The following is a 5,997-nucleotide window of genomic DNA, read 5'->3' as shown; positions in this document are numbered from 1 at the left end:
TTATCATGATTCTGCAGTTGGTTGGAATCAGCTGGGCAGTTCTTCTGATGGGTTCACTCGTGTGGCTGAATTCAGCCAGCAGCTCTGCCGAGGCTGGAACATCTGAGACAGCCTCACTTGTCTGCTGAGCTGCCTTCAGACTTTTCCTTGTGGCCTCTCTTTCTACATGGTCTTTCATCACTAATCTGAGCAGGAAGCAGGAACAGGGACTGCTTAGCCAAGTTAGAAATGATATAATTCTGTATCTGAGCAGGAGAAACACAAGTGTCAGAAACCTTAGAAAAATTGTAAGCCAACGTGAATAGGAGAAAGGATTGAGGCTGGAGGGAGTTTGGCCAAATCTCCCATTTTTCCCATTATAATTCTGCTGAATGAATTTTATCATCCATTTATGCTGCCAACATTTGTTTAGTATACAGTATTTGAAGTAACCATTTTAGGTGTTGGATATAGAAAAATTCTGCCCTTGAAGGAATAAATAACAGGTGACAAGAGTATGATGATAATCCAAATAGAGTGACAAAGCATAAGTCACTAGCTGTGCTAGGCAGTCAGGAAACCAGTTTGGAAAAGTCACCCTTAAGGAAGATATTGAAGCCTGAGTAGGAGTTTGACAGGATGAATGTTTGTTTGCAGGAAATGGAGAATGGCATAGACTAATAAGGAATTGCCCTGACACAAACTTCTGCTTCCAGTAATGGTGGGATGTGTAGTTGACAGTGAGGATAACTGAAAAATTGAAGTTAAATATGTGTTTGTGAGTGTGTGTGTGTGTTGTTTTATAATAAATAGACAAAAAGTCAGCAAGGATATAGATTTGAATAACGTAATTAACAAAAGAGATCTATATATCTCTACATATATGTAGAGATCATTGCATCAACTACAAAACATGTATTCTTTTTTTAATAAAATTTTTTTGGAGAAGTTTTAGGTTCAAAACAAAATTGAGTGAAAAGTACAGAGTTCCCATTTACTTCCATCCCCATAAACTCACAGACTCCTCAACTATCAATATCCTGCATGACACTGGCACATTAATTACAACTGATGAGTCTACATTATAGTGTCAAACAGAATAGACCTAGTCAGATTGTCTATTTCTTTTCTGCATTTCTGAAAATTGTGTCTTATGGGGAATTGGTCAACTTCATCTAGGCTATCAAATTTGTGGACATAGAGTTGTGATCTGTAGTGATGTCTCTTCTTCCATTTCTGATATTAGTACTTTGTGTCTTCTCTTTTTTTTTCTTGTCTAGCCTGGTTAGAGGCACATCAATTTTACTGATTATTTCAGAGAACCAGTTTTGATTTTCTCTATTGATTTCCTGTTTTTAATTTCATGATTTTTATTCTTCTAGTTCTTATTATCTTTTCTTCTGTTTACTTTGTATTTAATTTACTCTTTTTTTTCTAGTTTCCTAAGATGGAAGCTTAGATTATTGATTTTAGATCTTCCTTCTTTCCTAATATAAGCAGCCAATGCTATAAATTTCCTTTTAAGCACGGCTTTTGCTGCATCCCATGAATTTTGGTAAGTTGTATTTTATTCAATGCATGTTAAAAAATACATATGGAACAGATATAAAAATTAACAGATTGGACAAAAAGGAATACACAAATTATATCAAAGTATTGGAATCATACAACATTTATTCCATTTCACAATATGAAGATAATATGAATCAATGGTAAAGTTGTAAAATTTTCATATGTTTCGAATTACAAAATATACTTCTAAATACTTGAAAAATCACAATGGAAATTAGAAAATAGGTTGAACTGATCTATAACACATTTACTAAATATAAAATCTTGTGAGTTGGGGTTAGATCAGCACTTTGAGGAACATATATGTTCTTAGATACTTATATTGATTTAAAAAAATCTAAAAATTAACAAGCTAAACAGCCTTTACAAGAAATTTTTTAAAACAATAGCAAAATTAACCGAAAGAAAGTAGAAGATAGGCAATAATAAAAGTGACAGCACAAATTAATGAAAGAGAATACAAGCACATGATAAAAAGGCTTAATAAAGCCAAAAATAGTTCTTTAAAGAGAAAAAAATAAAATTGATAAGCCTCTGGAGAGATTGATCAAGTAAATAGAAGGGACACATGCTAATATTAGGGTTATAGTAAAAGCCTGTGATGGATTATTAGAAGATATAGCAAACAGAAAATCACTAATGACCAGAAGAAATTAAAAAGTTAATAAGAAAACTTGTGGCAGAAACTAGAAAATTTAGATGAAATGGAAAGGTTTCTGGAAAAATATAGCTTATTGAAACTTAATAAACAATAGGAAATCATAATAGTCCTATGATCATTAGGGTAAGTTCATTGAATCAGTCTTTGACAGAACATTTGAGGTCCAGTTTACTTCACTGGCCAGTTCTAACATTCAAAGAAGAAATAATTACAAAATTATATAAGATCTTCCAAAGATGGTTTAGCCAGGATAAGAGTGAGAGAAGGGGAGAAGGCAGCCATGGTACAAAGCTGGTGCATACACTGTAGGGTTGAGAAGGGGGTTGAGAAGGAGGTAGGAGTTATCAGGTGGAGCTGAGGCTTGGGAGTGGGCCACTGAGCTACCTCACATGATTCCTCCAGAAAGTTCATGTCGCTTTTGCAGTCTCAGACTTCTGTGTCTAGTCCAGGCATCAGCTTTTCAGTGTGGAGCAATTCCTGCCTCATCCCTCAATAGCATGAGTGGGGCTGTTCTTCAAGGCCAGCCCTGAAAGGGAAAAAAAATTTATACACTTCTGGAGGCAGAAAGGGGAAAAAAGTTTTTCAGCACGTAGAAGAGGATAGAAGTTATCATCACAATAGCTTCTGCTGCATGTCCCTTACTAAGACATATGGTCCAATAGGCCTATTCATTATCTTTAATATGCTTTATGGTTTTTTTGTTTCAAAGTGATTTCATTGGCTTGGAATTTCTTCACCACTTATCTCACTTCTAACCATCATTCAAATTGCAGCTCAGGCCATCTTTTCCCCTGATTCCTTCCTTGACCAGACCAACTGACCCTGCTTATGTAGCAGTGAGGGAGGTTGGTTGGAGGTACGGGTGTGTGCAGGAGTTGGAAGGTGTTGGGGAGTGGGGAGGGAGGATGGGTAGTACCCTTAGGGCTGATTTTCTGAACCATTCCCACATTCAGTAATTTTGGTCTCCTTGTGGCAGGAAGGATGCCATTTTTCTTTGTATCTTCCACAGTATCTTTACATATCATTTTCATATAATGTACATGTGTTGAGTAGTTATTAATATATATTGTCATGATCAGAACTTAATTACAATAATCTGTAAATATTTTACTTTGGGATCTTGGTTTATGTATCTTAAAGGCAGATAAAATAACTTTTTCTTAATATCAATATGCATGAATAAAAAGCCATATCATTCTCATTTATTATGATGTAATAAGGTTGTAAGTTATTTAAGTGAAAAATCCCTGTCTGGTACTTGCATTGTTAATTTAATATTCACAGTGCTAGATACTGATGCTGTATTCTCTATGTCATGTAATGTTTTATCGATTGTGTTTAATACCTAGTCCCAATATTTCTGACTTTATCCTCCTTGTAATGTTCAAATAATATAAATAAAGTAGTTTTATAAATGTACTATTAAGATTGACATATTCTCAAGTGGGGGATATGCCATATGACACAGATTTCCCATCCATTTATGCAATAATTAATATCAGAGCTAAGCATATAACTTGGGAAGCTCAATAAGCAATGACAATATCATACATTTATTGTATCTATTCATTCAACAGATATTTATTATGAGCCAAGCAATGTTAGGCATTGAAGATAAAAGGTAAATGAGGTATATATGCATTCTACTCTTCTGGGACCTATGCTAGTAGAGAAAGGAAAACATCATATAAAGAATTACACAACTGATTATTAGTTATAATTGTGGCAGGTGTTGTCAAGGATAATTATTAAGTGTCAGGAGAGTGTGTCATGGCGGGACCTGCCTTGGTATCCTTCGGAGTTCAGAGAGACCCATATCTTTTATTCTTTTCCTTGAGAGTCAGAAATCAGAGTTTGGCATCAACTTTGGAATAAATAAATAAAGCTGTCATTCAACTGCAAAAATAGTGGTATGGAAGAACACACTCCTGACTTTCAGAATTCTATCATTTAAGAATGATAGCTCTATCAGAACCTTTGAAAATTAAATGAACAGTTTAGGGCATGATTTAGATATTTATCAATGTGCTTTAAAAGTAAAAATTCACAACAGTCTAAAATTGATAGTTAATCAATATTGATAGTATCTCTTTGTCAAGTACCAAAAGTTAAGGATGAATATATGACAAGATGGTTTGGGGGAAATCCTCTATTCTGACCCATTACTGCTTGAAATCCAACTGAAGCAGATATTACTATCACATGAAAAAATATTTTCAAGTATTTTGAAGAATATATCCCCAATATTTTATTACTTCTCCTCTACATTTGATTTTGCTCACTGATATTCTGATGTTACAACAGAAAAAAAAAAAATGACGAAGTCCAACATTTGTTTTTAAAGAATTATTTGCATCTCTGCCCAGCCAGGGGATTTGTGATGTCTCTCGGTAAGGTACCAGTCAGTTGATAGGATACTGAAAAGTCACGTATTGTGTCTCCGGGTGTAGTAAAAGCATGCCTTCAGAAAAAGCTTATTTAGAAACTTTTATTTTTTTTTTAATATCTATTAGTTTCCTGTGGCTGTTGTACCAGAGCCTTGATGTGATTTCTAGTTCTAGCTAAAAGCAACACAGATAGTAGCCATGGCGGCCATGAATTTATTGCAGCAGGCTTCGGTCCCTGCAGTGGCCGCTCTGTCCGGCCCGCCGCCTTGGCACTAGACTTGGATTGCGGGGGCTTCCTCACCCGTGACTTTCCTAAGACTGTCGCTCCTATGCGACACAGTGGAGACCACTGGAAAAGACTGTTTATCATCAAGACTTCTGGGTTCTATGACAGACGTTTTTTGAAATGAAAGAGATTCTACATTTTGTTAACTGTAGAATGCCAGTTCCAGTAGCAACTGGCATAACTCTGGTGAATGTATTTATTGGTGAAGCTGAGGTTAGTAGAAATTCCGGAAGGCTATACCCCAGAACACTGGAAATATTTCAAGCATCCTATATCAAGATGGATTGCCCGAACTTTCTTTGATAGTCCCGAAACAAATTATGAAAGAACAATGGTTATCCTTCAAATTGAAGCTGAGAAAGCTGAATTACGGTTACGAATGCTCATTGCATTCATATAGTGCAAAGACGTTTATAAAGCATGCCAAATAACTGTAAGATATAGAGACTGCGGTTAGCTTTCAGAGACAATTTCCCACTAGGCCAAAAACTAGGACAAAGACTGTCATATTCTGTCATATTCACAAAATTTTATATTTTATACTCCTTCCTTGCAAAAGTATATTTTTAATCTTTAATGGTAGAAAAAAGTAGGAAAAAGCAGTGGTGAAGGTTTTATTGCAACTATGCCCAAGAGAGCCTGGTCATTTTTTCCCGCGTCACCCTGGCAGCTGAAGAACAGATGGAAATCTAAACCACAGGAAGTGCTGCGTGGCAAGGCTTCTGAACTCTGCCCATCGCACACTCACATCCTTAGTCTCTCCCGCTGTCTGGAGGAAGGCAGGTTTTATACACATTGGCACAATTTCTGAAATTATCCAAAACCAAGACTTTGGAAACTTCTGCTTTTGGATTTCAAGCTTCTTGGTACCAGTCAATTTGTCCTAAAGAATTCTTGTAGAAAAATACAGTCAGAACGTATTAATGCTTTGCCAAAACAGCTTTAAAATATGTGCAGAAACCATCTCAGAGAGACACACAAACAAACAAAAGCATAAGTTTGTAATGGCAAGATCAACTGTTTTGTGAGAGAGAGAACTTTGATTTTATTCCTTACATATATTTACAGGCACTGAAAGGATCATTTAACAGGACTTCTAATTGTAGTATTTA

At 35.6% G+C, this 5,997-nt stretch overlaps 1 pseudogene; it reads left to right on the top strand.

Annotated features, from left to right (window-relative positions):
- The first annotated feature begins 4,797 nt into the window (after nucleotides 1-4,797).
- LOC113625263 (NADH dehydrogenase [ubiquinone] 1 beta subcomplex subunit 5, mitochondrial pseudogene) lies at nucleotides 4,798-5,285 on the top strand (annotated as a pseudogene).
- The last annotated feature ends 712 nt before the right edge of the window (nucleotides 5,286-5,997 follow it).

The sequence above is a fragment of the Aethalodelphis obliquidens genome, unplaced genomic scaffold (genome assembly GCF_003676395.1).
Source record: "Aethalodelphis obliquidens isolate GAN/ISIS:26980383/991018 unplaced genomic scaffold, ASM367639v1 scaffold2, whole genome shotgun sequence".
In the NCBI taxonomy this organism is placed as follows: domain Eukaryota; kingdom Metazoa; phylum Chordata; class Mammalia; order Artiodactyla; family Delphinidae; genus Aethalodelphis; species Aethalodelphis obliquidens.
Note: the sequence above shows the minus strand (reverse complement) of the source record. Positions and strands in the feature narration are given on the sequence as shown.